At 47.4% G+C, this 19,793-nt stretch overlaps 1 protein-coding gene across 1 annotated transcript in view; it reads left to right on the forward strand.

The window, feature by feature from the left end:
- Positions 1-19,793, forward strand: part of TRABD2B (TraB domain containing 2B) — a 1,121,778-nt gene that overhangs the window by 1,065,562 nt on the left and 36,423 nt on the right. The gene's annotated exons all lie outside the window — the stretch shown is intronic.

Genomic DNA, 19,793 nt, shown 5'->3' on the forward strand with positions numbered 1-19,793 from the left:
CATCCAATCATAGAACTGAAAGTAAAGTAAATCATACAAAAACCGAAAAGAAAATTTAATTTTACACACATTCAAAGTAGTGGATGTATGGCATCAAGATAAACACATTCTTAAAAATACATTACAGGCAGTGAGGTCAAGGGGTAAAGGGGGTGAAGTATGGAAGAGACTTTGAAGGTATATGTAGAAAGACACTTAATACTCACTTGTGTTTGATGCTGTGGTAGATGGATTTGTGAGTAATTGAATAGAAGTTGAGGTGGTAAATGCAAGGTTTCCAGTAATGCTAGCCAGTAATAAGCATCTGGTGCTGAGGAAGGTTTTAATCCTTCAGTGTGGGAGTTATTATGTGGTGAATAATTCCTTAAGTTGTCTGTATTGGAAAAAGGGCCAATAAAAGCATTTCAAATTGGAAGTACAGCAAGGTAGCATAAAGCTAGAAGTAAGATCACTAGCTAGTCTTTTGCTGTGAGATAGGTTTGAAATTAATAATACTTACCTTAGGTTGAAGCAACATGACTTGGTAGGATTGGGCTTGATAACCAAGGTGTATCTACAATCTAGGATGCAGTATCGCCGCTGATGACTTCATGCACAAACGTAATGCCACAATGTCATGCGTACGAACATAACGTTATGATGTCATCATGACACGCATCATTCTGCATGAACCGGATTTTTATTTATTTATTTATTTTAAATATTGTGGTTATGTGAATCAAGGCAATTTATCATGACAAAAAACATTGAATGGTGGAGTGAGCACTTATAAGCTCCCATGGATAAACTATTAGTAGTTTAATGTCTGCTTGTAGCAGATGGTAATTAAGGTGAATGGTGGAATGAATGTTTTAAAGCTACCTAATGATGCATACAACATGGCCAAAATGTAGTGTATTGTAAATGGTATGTGTGAAAGTCCTAAGTATAGGATAAGTATACTTGAGATGCTATTTGTAATTTGATGTCTGCTTGTACCAGAAGACAATTAAACTATCTACTGGTGTATACAACATTGCTATGCTTTAGTGTAGTGTAAATGGTGCGAAAAACCTAATGATAACTTGAGTATACTTGAAATACATGGATAGTAGTGAGGGCCAGTAATTCAGATGCCGATAGGCAAATTAAGCATGCAAGGAATGAAGGTACAAAGGGATGATAGACAACATAGGAGACATTATAATTAACTTGCTAGATGCAGTTAAATTAGAGGAAGTGAAACATCTCATTGTCCAAATTTAGGCCACTGTGACAACTGTCTATTAGACAAATCCATTTTGCTTCGCACTGCTGAAATTTCTTTTCCCTGTTTCCTCCTCTAGGCAATTTGGCCACTCTTTCAGTACCAAAGAATGTAGTGCCCTTAAAGTCTTCATTGGCATGTTCCCGAAAAAAATGGTTAGCGAGCGGATATCGGATGTCTCAATTTTTTAGAGTTCTTACATGTTCCATTATCCGTGTTCTAAGGTGGCGTATTGTACTGCCAATATATAGTTTCTGGCAGGTGCATTTGATACCGTACACTACAAACTTGGTGTTGCAGTTAATGAAGTCTTTAAATTGATAGTTCTTTCCATCACTGATTGTCTGCTCCACCTTTTATGCACCTGCAACCACTTAACAGGCTGCAGGTGCAAGTCCTTGGGCCCATTTTCCTCACCATAGTTACTCTTAACACCATAGTGTTCTCTCGACATGCCTGACCCCCACAACACCCTTCAGGTCTCTTCCTAGTCTCAGCACCAAAGTGGTGAAATGGCATGTTAGAGCGGAGTACTCCCAGTCGCTTCTTCGTTGTCCCAGTACTATAATGGTGTGACAGGGGGGAAACAATAGAATTGGATTGGCAACAGCGTAAAAGGCAGGGAGAGGGTAAGGTTGGTTATTACAAGGAAAGAAGTAAAGGGGGTATACCATGTCTCACCTGCAGGCATCCTCTCTCCAATCCCTGAGGACCATCCACCCAGGTGATCCTCCCCCGCATCTCCATCCCCAGGGTCAGGATCCAAATGCAATGGCCTTTCCCTGGCCATCTGAAAAGAGGATCCAAGGTAAGAGGTCTGAGTATGCCCTTAGGTTTCCTGCATACCAAGGTCAGAGCTAAACATTTTCGCATGTCAAGGTTATTTTTCAAAATGTGTTGCATGTAAATTATTAGCACTTTTTGTTTTTTGAAATATTCAGGGTTATTTGTAATTCCTTGGTGATATGACTGTGTTTATAGGTAAAACAATTGTTTTAAAAAAAGAGAGTTAAAAAATGAGATTGACACAAACAAGTGGAATTTTACAGTGAGGTGGGGGGTAACCTATTGGGGCAACTGAGGGGTACAATATGGCCCTGACCAGTGAGTACAAAGGCTGTGTTCAGTGTCCAGGGCCACAGGCACTGGCTAGTGAGCCCTAAATACAAGTACAGTGGCCACATCCACATGCTGTGGCCACCTAGTGGATGGAAAAGAGACATATTAGGGGAACAAGTACAGCGGGCACGACCAAAGGCCCTGGCAAGTGACCGGGTATTTTTTAAAAATGTTTTAAATAAATAGAATCAGCTGTGCTCACTGGCCAGGGCTGAAGGCACTGGCTAGTGGGACCAAAAGACATGTATAGGCTGTGTCCACCTAGGGGTTCCAAAAGAAGCATATTGGGGGAACATGTACAGTGCAATGGCATTTGGCCATGGCCACTGGCCAAATCCGAAGGCCATGGCTTGTGGTCCGGCAGTGTTTTAAAACAAGCAGTGGACAGGACATGCCAACGTTAATGGCTTGTGGCCCGTAAACAAACTATGGTATAACAAAACCCTTGAAATTCACAGGAAAAACCTTAGGTAAGGTGCAGTTAGGTTGCACAGATTTAACACAACAAATCCCTTGAAATTCAGCAGATGTGGGAAGTCATGATCAGCTTAACACGGTATGTTCCGATTGCAAAGAGCATGAGCAATTACATATTATAGTAGAAGGGATTCACAATAGCATACAAAATGGCATTATAGGGGACATGGCATTATAGGGAACAATGGTAGCACGCTGAGTTAAGCTGGTAATGACTTCCCGCATCCACTGAATTTGAATGGTTTTATTGGGTTAAATCTGCGCCACTGAACTGCACCTTAACTAAGGTTTTTCAGTTACTATATGTATATATATATATAGTTAAAATGAAAAGTACCCAGGTTTAAAAGGCTTTTCGACGTTTCCCAAAATTCAATTTTTTGTAATTTTTAAATTTTAGTTTTATTGAATTTTATACACAGAACAATACTCTTTAGGAACAGAGAGAGATAAACATTTGCGTATACATGCATTTTCAAATTAGAGCACAATTTCGGATGGTTCCATTAACAGTCTTGAACATTAGCTTCACAGTTCCTTTCGTTTGTTTTCAATAAATTGCAATGTATGATATACATTTGTGCTCTGTTTTCCTCGTTCCACTTCCCCTCCCCCCTCCCTCCTTCCCCTTCAGGGCTGGGTTCGTGTTGCTTAGAAGTAGAGTGGCCATGTGCATTTTCTGTTTCTTTATCTATCAGTGGTTTCTTTTTCTCAATATGATCAGGACCTCCTTTGTTGGGGGGCACCCTCATGTAGTGTTATGATATCGTGTAGGATACATGGGGGGCTTTGTCTCATGATAGTGGGGGGGCTGCATGATGAGGGGCATAAGTGGTCAATCTCTATTACGCATCTCGTCCGCACAATGTGCAATCCCTGACATGTATTTGTTCACGAAGTCCATCCACAGGATGTCAGCTTGTGCAGCTTGCCCATGTAGGGAGGATGTTATTTTTTCCATGGTGCAAATGTTCATTGCCACATTAACTTATTCTTTCTCAGTCGGAGTTGTGGGTGACTTCCATTTCATGGTTAGGAGGGCCTGAGCAGTCAGGAGAAGATGCGGGGCCAACCCCCGGACTCTACTCCATTTGTCTTCACATTTCTCAAAGCCAAAGAGGATAAGGTGAGGTTCTGCAGTTCTCTGAATTCCATCTAGATCCCTAATCCACCCCAAGACCTCGTCCCAATAGATCTTAAATTGAGGGCACGCCCACCACATGTGCCAATAATCTGCAGTTTGTCCACATTCACGCCAACACAGGGCACTAGTTGTCTGAAACGTTTTGGACAGTTTGCACGGGTCATATTGCCAGCGATGTAAAAGCTTGATGGTGTGTAACTTATACTGACATGATAAGGAAGTTCGGGTTGTCGCCTTGCATATTTTGGCCCATGTTTCTTGATCAACCTCAGTGCCCAGATCTTGCTCCCATTTAAGTCTAAGATTTTCTGTAGTCCCCCTACCTGCTTCTATCAGAGTTTTGTACATAGCAGATATCAGGCCTTTCATATCAGTTCTAGAGTCGAGCAGCTTCTCAAATGGAGTGAGTTCTCTACTTAATTTGCTTTTCCATTCTGGTTTTGGTAAGACTCCCTTAATCTGTATAAAGTGAAATACGGACAAGGTCCCTATTCCCAGATGCTCTGTATGTTCTGGAAGTGTGTTGAAAGATTCACTTCAGAGGAGTTGACCTACTCTTTCCAGTCCGGCCTTGTTTCAGGCCTGAAATCTCTCCACATTGGTGATGTGAACTTTAATTCTCGGGGACCATAAATGGCTCAGTGGTGACGGCACCGTGGTAACTGTCTTCATTTCCGTCCCATCCCTCCATATTTCCCATATTGTCTCAAAGATAGGGTGTGCCTTCGTTTTGTTTAGTACTCTCCTTCGTGGTGACCATAGCCACTCTGAGAGTGTGGCTGGGGATAAATAATGGTTGTCCATCACAATCCACTGCAGATCTTTCTGATTGCGTAGGTGGGGAATGAGGACTCGCAGTTGGGCTGCCTCGTAGTATCTTTTAAGGTCTGGGAGACCAACCCCTCTGTCCTTAGGCAGTATCAAGATGTCATATGCAATTCTGGCCTTCTTCCCTTGCCAGGGGAATTTTAAAATCACTCTCTTAACCTCTAGAAAATAGTGTTGTGGTATCTTGACGGGTAGCATTTGTTAGGGGTACAAAAACTTTAGGAGGCAAACCATTTTTATCACATTACGGCGACCCAACCAGGATATTGTCAGTTTGCTCCACCTATCCAGATCTGCGTGGAATTTTTCAAAGAGTTTCGGGAAATTGGCATCATATAGAGTTCCAATTTGTTTTGTGATTTGTATTTCCAGATATTGTAATTTGTCATGTTCAATTGTTAAATTAAGGGATGAGTATTTGCTCTCATTTGCTAATATAGTTCCTTGAAGGGGGAACAGGATTGATTTAGATCTATTAACTTTGAATCCGGATAGCTGACCATATTCTTCAAAGAGGGATTTGGCTCTAGGGATGGACGTTTGAGGACTGATCACGTGCAAGAGTATCTCATCGGCATAGAGTGCTACTTTGTACACAATCTGACCTAAGCGCATACCCTGCATGTGTGCATCCTCTCTTATCCTTTGTGCCAGTGGTTCTAGCGACAGGGCAAAGAAAATTGCTGATAGGGGGCAACACTGTCTGGTGCCCCGTCTCAATTCAAACCACTTCGAGTATTCCCCGTTTACGAACACCGACGCTTTGGGTGCTGTATAAACTGCTCGGATGCCTCTGCTAAACTTGGGGCTTATTCCAATCTTGAGCAGGACACTCATCAGAAAATCTCATTCTACCCTATCGAAGGCCTTCTCAGCATCGATGGAAAGTAGGGCGGAGTCGTCACTCATAGTTTGGGAGGCATGGATCAGGTGAAGGGTTTTGCGAATGGTGTCAGCTCCTTGCCGTCCGAGTATAAAACCCACTTGATCGGAATGGATGAGGTGGGGCATAAGTGATTCAAGTCTTGCGATGAGGACTCTCTTATACATTTTTGCATCTACGTTGAGCAACGATATGGGGCGGTATGATCCACATCTTTTGGGGTCCCTTCCTTCTTTTGGGATTACTGTTATGAGGGCCTTAACAAATGAGTCTGGGGGTTTACCCGTTTCTAGGATCTCGTTGAACTGTTTGACAAGAAAGGGGGTGAGCTGGGTACTAAAGGATTTATAGAATCCAGCGGTGTAGCCGTCTTCCCCTGGGGACTTACCTAGGGTTAGCCTTTTTATCGCATTCTGTATCTCTTCCCCAGTTATTGGAGTTTCTAATTGAGTCGATTCAATGTGCAAAATCTTGGGCATGTTGACTTTTGCTAAGTAGGCCTCAATACTAGGCATATCTGGTTCTGTTTGTGGGGTGTATAAGGTTTCGTAATAGTTTTCAAAGGCTGCAAGGATGGAAAGTTCACATGCCTCAGTGGTGGACCCGCCGTCTATTATCTCTTTCACCCTGCGGTCTGCTTGTTGTTCGCTTAGCCTAGCAGCCAGAAGTGAGTTGCCTTGTCCCCCTTCTCATAAAATTTTTGTTTCAGCAATTGGAGTTTACATACAATTTGATCATGCTCTAGGAGGCAGAGTTCCTCCGTCTTGTCCCTTGCCTCACGAATCTTGGTGATATCTAGCGTGTCCCCTTCTCTGGCCTCCCCATCCAATTGAAAAAATTCCTTCCGAAGTCTGATTTCAATCAGGGCTCTTTCCCTTTTTTTCCAGGTCCCTTCTCTCATGAGGATCCCCCTTTCCCGCCTCCCAAACAACTTGCTTGGAGACCTCCCAATATCATTGATTTTTATATATTCTGTGAGTTCCGTTTCCGACACTGTCCTAAAGACAGGGTCCTTCCATAGAGATTCATTACATCTCCATTTTCCGCCCCTGGTCAGTAGATGTTCCTATTGTATGTCTGCGATCACCATATCGTGGTCGGACCATGCAATTGGGGAGATCTGTGTGTGTGTTGTGATGTCATAGAGAACTTTTGAGAGGTAGATGGAACCAATGCGAGTAAAGGTGTTGTGCAGGGTTGAAAAAAAGGTGTAACCTCTTTCGTTGGGGTGCATTCCCCTCCATACATCATTCATTCCATACACATCCATCATATCCATAAAGTTTGTGTGCTCTTCTCCAGCTCTGTTTCGTGTGTCAGGTTTGGCGGAGTTATGATCAAGTGCGGGGTCTGCCCATATATTGAAGTTGCCCCCTAGGATGACATGCCGGTGCTTTCCAGCATAAGTTTGGGGATTGGTCTGGATAGAAATCTGGCTTGACTAACATTGGGGGAGTAAATTGCGGCAATTGTAGTATCCACATTCCCAATAGATCCCGTTACTAGTAAGGCTCTACCTTCAGTATCTGACCACATCTTAGCGATCTGAAAATCTAATCCCCTCTTGATGAGGATTCCGACTCCCCCTTTTCTCAATGGGCCAGAGCCCCAAAATTCTATCCCGTTCCTTTTTCCCAATACCACCCTTTCATCCCCTTTCATATATTTAGTCTCTTGTAGGAGCAGAATGTCAATGTTCGATCTGCGGAATTCTCTGGACACAAGCGATCTCTTAGTCGGTGAGTTATATCCCTTAACATTGAGAGTGCCCACCCTTATGGAGGTCCCAGTATAATGTTTAGCGGTTATCATAATTGTAAGAACTCAGGTTATACATAGCATCCGACCGCTTCCACCTAGACAGCATTTTCTCGATTAGCCACATTACCTTTCTGATTACCTCATATTCTGCACCAGCTCTTTTCCTGTTGTTTTCCCATGCCTCTGTTTCCCTCCCCCTCCCCGCTCCCTTCTCACAGTTTGGTGGCGTCCGATCGAGCCCAGTTAAAAGCACTGGCCCAGTATCGAACCACCGGTGGAGACCGTTGCCTTTTCAGTCTTTTCATCAAAATAGAATCGTTATAACAAGTGAGCCCCCACTAACCTCCTAGTGGAATCTTCACCTCTTTTGAATTCAGACGTTTATCTCTGAGGTGTTTCAACTGTTGGTAAACCGTCCCTTTGAACCCAAGAGACATTACAGTCAAGTGTACCTTGATATTTGAAGGTCACTGGCCCTTGTCAGGAGAGATATTACCTCTACGATATTTCCTTGAGTTGTGTTTCTAATGTGTCTATGGAGACTTGATTGTTTTCAACTCCTTCCAGTCTGTCCTCCATGTTATCTAGGCGTTGTGTAAGTTTGTCAATTTTTCCTCCTATATTCATCCCCATGTTTTGGATTTCTGTGAGTAGGGCAGCGATGTCACCTTTTGTGGCTGCAGTTTGGACATTCGAGCCTGACGTGGAAGCCATCATGTGGACAGGGGTGCAATGAGTTTTAGGGGAGTATGCGTAAATGGCTAGCTTGTGTCTGCTCCTCTTGATGCCGTATTCAAAGTTCTGAGTGCTTGGGATGCGGTGTTCGGTGGGTCGATGTCGTTGAATATGAGGGGCTCGGAATACCAACTTGTGCCGAGCTCGATGATCTTCATTGCCGTCCCTTACCACTCGACTTTTGTCGCGGCTCCTGGTGTCGTGTTTAGATATGGCCTACTTGTTGAGGTCCAGGGAGGATGTTCCGCCTCCGGAGCTGGTGTTCAAGTCACTCACGTTTCTAGGTTCCCTTATGGGGGTAGGAGCTATCAGGAGTGGAGTGGGGAGGTTCCAGCAAAGGGGTCTATTATCCTCTGCTTCTGGATAGATCTGTGTCAGTTTGGGATTAGGCCGTGATGTACATACCAATCGTTCGGCGAGGTCTGCCTCCTCTTCCTGGAGACTATTTTTAATTGCTCGGGAGCACTGCCTAGATGGGATCGGGGTAGGCGGAGAACTCCTGTGCCACTATCCCATGTTAGGTTGCAGTTCAGGGTTGATCAGCCAATGAATTTGTATACTCCGGGGGTGAATCCGATCAAAAGAGGGTCTGGACAGCTTTATTGTGGCGCAGGCCCAGAAGAGAACCTCACATGTTGAGCCACGATCCCGTTTTATTCAGAATTATCTGTTTCACCAGTATTCGTGCATGCCATTCACGAGTCCCGACCCCGGGGCTGGATCACCGTAGTGTACCCTTTATTGCAGGGCCTTTTAATGGGGAGGCACACTTCGTAGTTCGGGGAACACTAGTTGGTCTCCGCGTTGTCTATGTGTCTCCGGCTGGTGTTGCGGCTAGTTCCCTCGAATGCGGGGCCTGTCACATGGGAAGCGCTGGCAGTCGACTCTGGCCTGCTAGGACTTGACTCAGGGCCCGAGATGGGCGTTCTCCGGTTACACCACTTGGGTTCGGGACATGGTCGGCAGTGTCCCGATGGTGCCTCCAAGTCTCATGAAGGCCTTCCGTTCCACTGGAGAGAAGTGTGGGCACATCGGGCAAGGTCCACGTAGCGGTGCTGTCACCTCTGCTGGGTTTGCCAACTCACACGGGGGCTCGCCGCATCTCCTCACCTGGTTGCCATGTTAGCTCTGCTAAATCCGGAAGCCTGGGGAGTCTCTTCCAATGCTTTTGGGGAGCATACATCCCCGGTCTCCCTCATCTGCAGAATTCCAGGGCCTCCGGGCCTGCGGGGCCGACATTCGCAGGCACTTCAGTTGATATTACGCGTGCCTGGGAGCAGTTTATTTGAAGGTTGGGGGGCCCGCTACGAGTTGGGCTCGTGTCACTGAAGCTGTGTGGTGGTGATTGTTGGGGGTCGAAGTATCGGGGCTCCCACCAAAGGGTTGCGGCACGGGGGACGGCCTCCGCTGTGTCCCCTCACCTCTCCTGCGATGTCAGCGTTGGGCCCGGCTCTCAGTCTCAAAACATTCTTCCTCCTTTTTCTCGGGCATAAGTTGTCCGTTTTTCTTCAAAATGTTTCCCAGTTCGGGAGGGAGGGTTCATGCAGCGTTGGACCGTTATTCTTCGTACCTGGGGGGTCTAAAAGCGGGGGCTCACTCTGTTTTTCAGACAATATGGCGAGAGCTCACATGGAAGAGGTTCGCATCCGTGTGCCCCCTGGTGGCCAACCCAAAATTCTATTATTAATACATTTTGACTCGCTGGAGGCATTTCAATGAACCTTTTCCCAAAACAAAGTTTGTCCTGGACCCTTCGTCCTGGCTGTTCCAGCCTGGAAATTGAGGGGACTATTCATTAAAAGGTGGAAATGTTATTAAGAAATATTTGAGGCAGAACCCTATGTTCCCATGGAGAAACAGTGCTTCAATTGAACATCCCTAGCTCGAAAAAAACGCTGGATGTAATTGCATCAAAAAAGAAGCATATGGCCTGATTTACAATAATCTTTTCAATGCGACTTTCCCATGTTAAAAATGCTTTGTAAATCAGGCCCAGAGCATCAAAGATGTGCCTTTTGATTGTTTGGGATGTTCCGTTCAGTCGTTTTTAAAATATTTCACAGAGCAGAGGGTTTCCCTTGCTCCTGAAAAAACCTGTTGTGTCCCTGATGATCCATGCAGCAACATAAAAGCCTTTGGTGCAGAAAGTAGTTGTCTTATTGGGGAATCCAGCAGGAATGTCATGAGATTCAAGCTGTAATACTAAACGGGGTGGTTGATAACCAGATAATGAAAGGGGGTAATGGGACAGGGCCAGGAAGACAATACACAAGGGAGGGAAGTCGGGGCATCAGGAAAGTGGACACATCGGGAGTGCCATTGCAGATGGGGAAGATGTTTACACTTTTGAGGTGTATCCTGTAACCAAGAAAAGTCGGCAGACCTTGCAATACCATGGGAATTGGTATACTTTGCATTACCAAGAGAATTATTACTTGGGAATGATTTTAAAAGGAATAGAGTACAACATTGATTGAACTATGCAGTGTTAGTGCAATACATTAAAAGAGGGAGGGTAACCAATAGGTTATTGACCTCTGGGGCTTGCCATAGTCTTTTTAACCTGCACAGGTTGCATCTGTGATCTGCAAGGCAGGGGCATATTGGAATTTTTTTAAATAATTGGTGCGACATGTACAGTTCAGACAGTTGAAGGTCATGACAAGTGGGTCCTGAGGCCGCCAGCTAAGGCTCTTTTTCTTTTAACTAGTAATAGGGCAACATTGTTTGTTTGAAGCCATGACCAGTGGACCCTAAGTCAGTGCTTCAGGGACATAGGCCATGGCTGGTGGGATCTGGTCATTTACTCGGGAATATGGTATGGGCCTCGGCCGGTAATCAGGGGTCACTGGTAATGGCAGAAAGCTATGGGCAGTGGCCATCCCTCTTTTCAATCAATTCTTCAGTGCAACAAGTACAGAGACCATGTCTAAGATTAATGGCCGGTGGGCCATGAATATGGCATAACAAAATCCTTGAAATTCAGTGGAAAAATGGGGTGGCGCTGTTGAGCAGCCCAAGATGGCTGCCTAGTCCTTGAGCTCCATGGGGCTCTGGCCGAAATCCGCCATCAACTGCGGTATTAAATATCCTTGCAGCCCAATACTTCTTGGATTCACTTGGGCAACCCTTCTGCATGTGCCACAGCAATCCCAGCCTGAAAAGGTCCTGGGAACCAGACGAATCAGGCGTCTCTGCCGGCTGGCGGCCTCCTGTCGGGGCCTTCGCACGTGCCCGCCTCCTCCTCCCTGCCAGATCTTTCGGAGGCTGGCGGTGAATGCTAGACGCGGGACTCGCGGCCCCTGATCACTGCCCGGGGCTCTCCAGCTCTCACCCTACACCAGTCCCCCTTGGGGGCTGAATCCGACATCGCCTGCGGCCGCCCTCCTGGAGTACGCTGTAGCACGGGCGCGCCCCCACTCCTCATCGATACACCAGCTCCGCGGTGCCCGCCTTGCGCCCCCCCTGTGAGGGGCTCTGCCATCGGCTCCAACCCCCCTCCCTGGGGTGAACCACCGCACCGGCGATCACTGTGGGGGGCCTGTGCTGGAGCGTGCCTCCTCCCCTCTCCATCACGACGGTACTGCAGCGCTTGCTCCATACCCCCACAGGAATAACTCTGCTGCTCTCCCTCGTGGCGGCGCTGGGGCCCTGTCCTCACTGGGCTGTGGGGTGACTGGGCAGGAGCCTTGTTGCCCACCCGATATCTGCAGCTCCTGATCCGGACACCAACACCCAGGTGAGGAGCGGGGGGGGGTCCCGAGCCGAGTCACTTCTAGCCTCCATCACAAGTCTTGCCGCCTGAGAGGCCCGGAGCCCAGGCCTACGCTCCGGAAGGGGGCGCTACACCTGGATCACCTGCGCCTGTGGGGGCCTCCGTGGACCCTGGCTGCTGGACACGCCAGCGCCTCCTTGCTTGGAGCTCCTGACTGTACCTGGGCTTCCCCCTTTGCACGAGGCACTTAGAACTGGGGGGGCCATTTGACCAGCTGAGTGTTTGGCCTCCATTAAAATTCCACTGCCACAAGTTCAGCATCTCCCACCTCCCTTCGATCTGAGCCCCGCACCTCCGCCCTGCTTTCTCAGCTTCAACTGTGCACCTTGCCTCATTGGAAATTCTAGCGGCTATGCCCAACAAATCCACAGGGAACTCCAAAGGGGGAGCCATGGACAAATTTACCAAATCTGTCCCACGATCGGAATCCGCCCACACATCATCCTTACAGGAGGAACCAGATCCGGTCCCTCATCCCCTTGCAACTTCCCCTGATCTAACTACAGTCATGGAAACCATGGCTAAAAACTTTGCCTCGTTCCACGAGAAACTGGATGACATTAACGCCAATGTGGCCTTCCTGAAAACACGAGTGGACTAGGCGGCCACCAGAATCACCGACGCGGAGAGCAGAATCTCGACAAACAAAGATGACATTTTAGCCTTGCAGAACACGGTCACCTCCCTATCACGTGACATGAAAAGTGTGAAAGCTAAGTGCGACGACTTGGAATCGCGCTCTCGTAGAAATAACCTGCAAATCATCGGTGTTCCCGAAACCGCCCTGAAAGGGCGCATGGAAGACGCCATTGCAACATTACTCAAAGATCTCCTCGGCAATCTGGCCCTCTCGCCATACTTTACGGTGGAGCGTGCCCATCGGGCCCTCTCGGCGCGCTCCAAACCAGGGGTCATTCCAAGGCCCATCATCGCCAGAATTCTAAACTACCGCGACAGAGACCTTATCCTCCGCCTGGCACGTGAGAAGGGTGAGCTACGATTTGAGGCCAATACCATTAGGATTTTCCCTGACTTTTCAATAGCTGTACAGCAGGAGAGGCGCCAATTCCTCGGGGTCAGGAAGCTGCTCAGGGAGCGCAATGTCCCATACGCCATTCTGTTCCCCGCATGTCTTAAAATCACATACAGTGGCAAATTATATTTTTTTACTGTGCCTGACGAGGCGGTGAAATTTATTGAAGCACACATCCCTCTCCATGATCCAGATGGTGGACACGCCAATGGAGACTGATCCAATGCGCCGCGTCCTAATGGGACGTAATTAACCTATCTAGCAAAACCCCCTTTTCCTCGTCAGTGTACATGTGTAACTAGCAATAATCTACTGGAAGCTCACCATGCTTGGCCCCATCTATGGCCATCTGGCCCCTGGCTCACCGCTGTTACTTTGGACATTGATCTCTATGTGCCTTCAGTGCTTGGAACTGAACATGACTACTTAGTACTCCTCAGTTACCATCCTACGTTCAATGGCCAGCTGACCATGGGACCTGACACAAGATCCGCTTACCGCAGAACCTGCACCAGACGGCTGTTGCTGTCCGCCATGATGCTTAAGCGGCCGTCCTCACGGCAACAGCACACCCCACTGGAATTGCAATGTTAATGTTTGATTGGGTGTTTTCGATGGCTGGCCCCAGTTGGGCCATGGTAGGGGCACATCCCCATTGGATGTTGTCCTTCGTCATCTTCTGTTTCACCAGCTTTGGGGGGAGGGGGAACTACACTGGAAGTTGGGGGTGGCCAGTGAGGGTGGGGGAATTGTTGGGGATTGGAAAAGTGTTATGGTAAAAGGTGGAGGCGGATTGGCAGACCGAGTCGCATTGCATTGGGGCATCCGCATCGGAGGGGACTTTGTCTCACATCTGGTTTACGACAACAGTGGTGGGATGTACATTAGACTTCTGTGATGCCTATAACTGCTATGTCTAGTGACCCGCGGGGACTGAGCAACCTTGTTGGGGTTCCGGAGGTTGTGGCACACGTCGATAGGCGTGGGCGCAAATGCTACATATGCAAGAAACGCACCCTATGGGCTCTTCAGTTAAGTGAATCTTATTTAGATCATTAGAATGCCTGTAAATATAATGTCCTGGAATGTTCGGGGCCTAAGTAATTATACCAAGTGTCGCAAGATTATGGCATATGCCAGCAGGCACGGATGCAAAATTCTGCTCCTACAGGCGACACACTCCACGGGCCCACTGGCTAGGAGCATTGCGCCAACCTGGGGGCCTCACATATATTTCACTTCATACTCCACTCGTGCCAGAGGAGTGATGACATTTATCCATAAGTCACTCAAGTTTGTTCTCTACAAGAGCTTCATAGACCTGGAGGGGAGATACATAGTGTTGTACTGCGCCATTGCCAACAGTGATTATTTGCTGGTGAATACCTATGGCCCCAATGTTGACTCTCCCGAGTTTCTTGATCAGGTGGTATCCATATTACTAGAGTACGTGGGGGTGCAGATCATCTGGGGTGGGGATATGAACTTCATCCTTGATACCATGATGGAAAGGACTAGCACATTCCTGACTCATTGCGTCACACTCGACATTCATGATGCATGGAGGGCATTACATCCGCAAGTGCGGGAGTTCACCTACTACTCATCAGTGCACAAAAGTTCTTCCAGGATTGATCTGTTCCTACTGTCCGGCCCTGTGCTGGGCAGGGTGGCGGAAACATGCATATTTGCACGCACACTGTCTGACCACTCACCGATTGCGATATCCCTAGAACTAGGAATTCCGGCTCCCACCATCAATACATGACGCTTCAAATCGGCCGCTCTGCAAGACATTGTGTTTAGGGCGGACATCCTTGCTGACATTCAGTCGTACTTTGAGCACAATCTGCCACAGTCCACCACCCTGGGGGTCCGCTGGGACTCCTTCAAGGCCTTCATCAGTGGGGCACCCATCTGTAGGGAGTCGGGAGTCCTTAAAACCATAAGAGCTACCCTATCTCGCACTGAAACTAAATTAAGGGACCTGGAGCGAGCCCACCTGGCCTCCACTGATCCTGGAGTCCTCTCCCAGATCAGCGAGGAGCTCAAGATCTTCAATGAGCAGGCCAATAGGGAAGTCCAGTACTTCAGCCGCCCACAGGCGGCACGGAAATACAGCGAGGGTGACAGATCAGGCAAAACACTGGCCGCTCTGGCGAGGGGGGAGTGGGGTCAATCCCAAATTACTTGTGTTAAGGACAATCAGGGTACGATACAGTGGTCTGATCAGCATATCCTTGAGGTCTTCACAGGCTTCTACTCTGATTTATACTCTCAGCCCCCCGAACACAGTGACTCCCAGATGCGGGAGCTTCTGGAACAGATTCCCACCACCATCGTCTCCCCCGCTACAAGAGACCAGTTAGACTCCCCGTTACACTGGATGAGATAGTGGAGGCTATCTCTAGTCTCCCAAAAGGAAAGGCGCCGGGCCCTGATGGGCTGACGGCGGAGTTCTATCAGGAACATGTGGCTATACTAGCCCTTGAGTTGCTCGGGGTGTGGAACAAGTCTCTCCGGCTGGAATACCTTCCCCCAACATTACGCGAGGCCGTTATTACGGGTCTGCTTAAGCCTGGTAAACCTGCCGATGACTGTGGATCATATCGGCCCCTTTCACTTATGAACCTGGATACAAAAATCTTTGCCAAGGTGATCGCCAATCGCTTCCTAGCTGTTATGCCATATATGGTGCACGACGACCAGTCAGGTTTTGTGCCCGGGAGATCCACATCACATAATATCAGGAGGCTTCTTAACGTCCTGGCACAAATCAATCAGGATGTGAGTGCTGTTGCGGTCACCCTAGATGCCCAGAAGGCCTTTGATATGGTGTCTTGGAAGTACATGTGGTTGGTCCTGGAAACCATGGGCATTGGGTCTAGGATGATTGCATATATCAAACTTCTGTACACCTCTCCGGTTGCCAGGGTCTGTGTTAACTCTCAATCGTCCGCCTTGTTCACTCTCTTCAGAGGCACCCTCCAGGGATGCCCGTTCTCCCTGATCCTGTTCGCACTGGCCATTGAGCCTATGGCGGACTTTGTCAGGGAGCGCCACTCACACAAAGGGATATGGCTACAGGGTACCTCCGAAATGATTTCATTTTATGCAGACGACGTACTAGTGTTCGTCAGAGACCAAGACCTCCACCTCGACCCTATTCTGCGTGGCATCACCCGTATCGGTACACACTCTGGATTCACCATCAATTATGCCAAATCCGAACTCTTCTCCCTCACGGGCTCCATGATTCAACCTGCCACGGAGTACCCGCTACGTTGGTCTCCCGACGGGATTAAATATCTGGGAATCCAGGTGTCCTTGACCAAAGAAACTCTCTTAACTAACAATTACCTGGCTGTTGTCATTGGCGGGTAGATTATCACTGGTTAAAATGATTTTACTCCCCAAACTGCTGTACACATTCACGAATGTCCTCATATGGCCCGGCAAGAAGTACTTTGCTGATCTACTCAAGCTGTGCGCTCAGTTCCTGGTGCGGTGCGGAGAAAATGGGCTGCCATGACTCTTCCCTACGAGAAAGGCGGGTTTACTGCTCCTGACCTGATGCGGTACTGGATCGACGCGCAGGTGCATTTTGCCACCTACTGGTACCCTGGGCCTCCCCCTCGCCTGCATGTCAAGTTAGAAGCCCTTGCAGCTTCTGGCACCAATATAATGACCTTGATCCTACATCAATAATATGAGCCAGACTCGCCCATAGACCCAGTCCAAACCACCATATCGGCTTGGAGGCAGATATTTGCTGCAGGCGTTGAAGAACGCCCATACTACAAGTGGCTCCCCGCCTGGCAGTTCCCCGATTAGAACCCACAAACGACATGGCCTTGGCACGACATTGGCGGTCCCTGGGTACCTGGCCCTAACTGACGTTTACCCGGATGGGCTATTCATTACACCACAGACTTGGACACCAGGTCACTCGGGTTCACCAATGGAACTGCTGCAATATTACAGACTCAGCGCTGCATTCTGCGACACGTGGCCTGAGTTTCCCCATGAGCCCCCCGACTCCCCTGGGATTTTATACATCGCCAACTCAGGTGGGGCCCGCGGGGTGGTATCATCACTATACAAACTTCTTCTCACAACTGCTACACCGCAACTCTCTAGGGTGCGGGATTTATTTTATTTATTTTGCATTTTTAAAGCGCTCACACAGCCCGCGGGCATCGTGGCGCTGTTACAGGAATTGTTTGTTTTTTCAGTTGCATAATTGTTTTTTTTTTGTTGTCTTAGTTGCGTATTTATAACGCGCTTAAACACCTAGAGATTTCTAAGCGCGCACCCGGGGATCGAGCCTGTGTTGCTTCGTGTCGTCTTGCTTCCAAGGCACGCATGTTGCCGTTAAGCTATCCTCCCGGGATGACTGGGCCTCCGAACTGGAGGTAGAACTCACGGACCAGCTGTGGGGGAAAAAGTGCTCTCACACTAATAGGGTCTCCCTGAATTTCCGATACTGCACCATACAGTATAAACTGTTGAACATGCTCTACTACACCCCGCGCAGGCTCTCCAAGTTCGCCCGCTCCGACCCACGGCTATGTCCTCGCTGTGGCGCAGAGGATGCGGGCCACTTACACATGCTCTGGGACTGCCAGCGGCTAACCCCATTCTGGGAGGAAATCCTGAAAACTTTGTCAGAAATGTGTGATACTGTCATCGAGCCTGACCCACTGGGTGTACTGTTTGGGACTTGGGGGGATGAGGGAGCCAGAGGGGCTGCTAAATTCTTAAATGTGTGCTGTGTAATTGCCAAAAAATGCCAAAAAATGTATCTTACAGGACTGGAAGCGCTCTGCCCCTCCTACCTTCCGGAAATGGCTGAATTTATTGACCTGGTCTCGGAATTGCGAGGAGGAATTCATTAGCTCCCTCCCGGCACGGTCCCGGCCTAAAAACATTTGGACTGCCTTTAATAGTCATCTGAATGGCCTGGACGCCGGCTCTTCGATGGATAATTCACTGTAATTATTGCAACTGCGTGCCATGTCACTTGATGCTCTGTAGTGCTGCGATCTCCATGTTATTACTTCTCACTATTCATATGTGCCACTGTATTCTGTTAAATATCCAGATTGTCTTTGTATAGCTGCTCCGATGTGTGTGTATGTCATCTGCCTCTGCCAACAAAAATAAAAGTTTAAACAAAAAAAAAAAAGAAATTTAGTGGAAAAATAAAAAAGTTAGTAAAGAGAGAATTAAGTCAATCTGATGTTTCACAACAAAACCTATGAAATGCAATGTGTGTGGCAAGTGCTGGCTCTCTGAAACAATACTGCAAAATCAATGCAAAGTGAAACATCAAACCGCGTGTGAGTCATGTTTTAATAGGGAACATCTGGAATGCTGAAATCTATGCAACCAGTAATTCATTCATGGCTATCACAGTATTGCCCATATTAGAAACATTACATGTTTTCAAATCTTCCCCAAGCTAATCATTTCAAGACACATTTTGTCATAGATTTCAAAAAGACCCTATATGATTTGTCATTAGATAAAAAAGGTCCTTGCAACCTATCTAGTTATAGATAAACCAGCATTTACCAATATCCGAATCTAATATCAAATTGAGCCTAATGGAAGTATGGCCACGTCTGTATGTGCTAGGCAAGTATGGCCACTTCTGTGTGTGCTAGGCAATTACAAGAAGAACTGTGAACATGTAAACATTGCTTTAAGAATATGTTCTCATAGTTGTTTGCACAAACCTACTACCAGTACCCACAACCCTGCACAATAAATTGCAAATATTGAATTTAAAAAAAAAGCATGGTATCTTTGTTTGAATTTCAGCTGTTTGAAAATTTCAACCAGCTGAAAATGTTGAATAAATATAACAATTGGTGCCATTATAGGTGTGGGGTTTGCAGGGGTGCCCCACGCACCCTTGTTCACTATAAAGGTATCAGGGTGTGCAGGGGTTTGCCCAGCTCTCGATACAATACATTAATTTGAAAATGTTTTTAAAAAAGGATCCTGCAGAACCCATTCCCAGTGACGTAAGTGAGAGCATACGGCATCCCAGAGGGATGGAAAAGTTGGCGGCACACAACGTGGTCTGCCACCAACAGGTAAGTAGGAGGCGGGTGGGGCGAAACTGTGATTTAGCTTTGGTGAGGATTTTGTATTCGGAATTGACGCCTTCTGCAATTTCGAATTTGAAATGCTGCCATTTGGTTAAATTATGGACAACGGCTTTTCTCATATGTTGATTACCATTGGCTGTGCCATTACCGCGTGATATCGCCCAGCTCGTTTAGCTAACATGACCAGGAATTCTCCACACCGAGCATCACTGGGAAAGAGCAAAGAGAAGAAAGGCATCATCCGTGTCACGCTGTTTGGGCCTGCTTTTTTTACCCCCTACTAAACTACTTTCACCTCTCCCTGTATACCCGCTAGTTCTTTCCCTATGTCCATCCCTCGTTACCATACCTTAACCCCCACCTTTCTACCATGATTCTTAAGAGTCTACTCCCTCACCTGACTATTTTCTCTTTCCCTTTCCCTTTGCATATTCAAACTTTCCCACAAACAATCCCACCACTCCTCCTCTGTTGCCTTCCTTTTCTACCCAGCCATGTCCTCCATACATCGCTGACATTACCCTCTTTCACGCCTGTCCCATTGCAACCACTCATTTCGATCAAGGAACACCACTTCTATCTGCAGGCTGTGCAGCTGTAAGACATTCATTGAATGTGATGCTTTGCAGTGAAATATCAAATAATTAAGGTTAAACAGATAATACAAATTTAC

The sequence above is a fragment of the Ambystoma mexicanum genome, chromosome 1q (assembly GCF_040938575.1).
Source record: "Ambystoma mexicanum isolate Mex_15411 chromosome 1q, UKY_AmexF1_1, whole genome shotgun sequence".
Lineage (NCBI taxonomy): Eukaryota > Metazoa > Chordata > Amphibia > Caudata > Ambystomatidae > Ambystoma > Ambystoma mexicanum.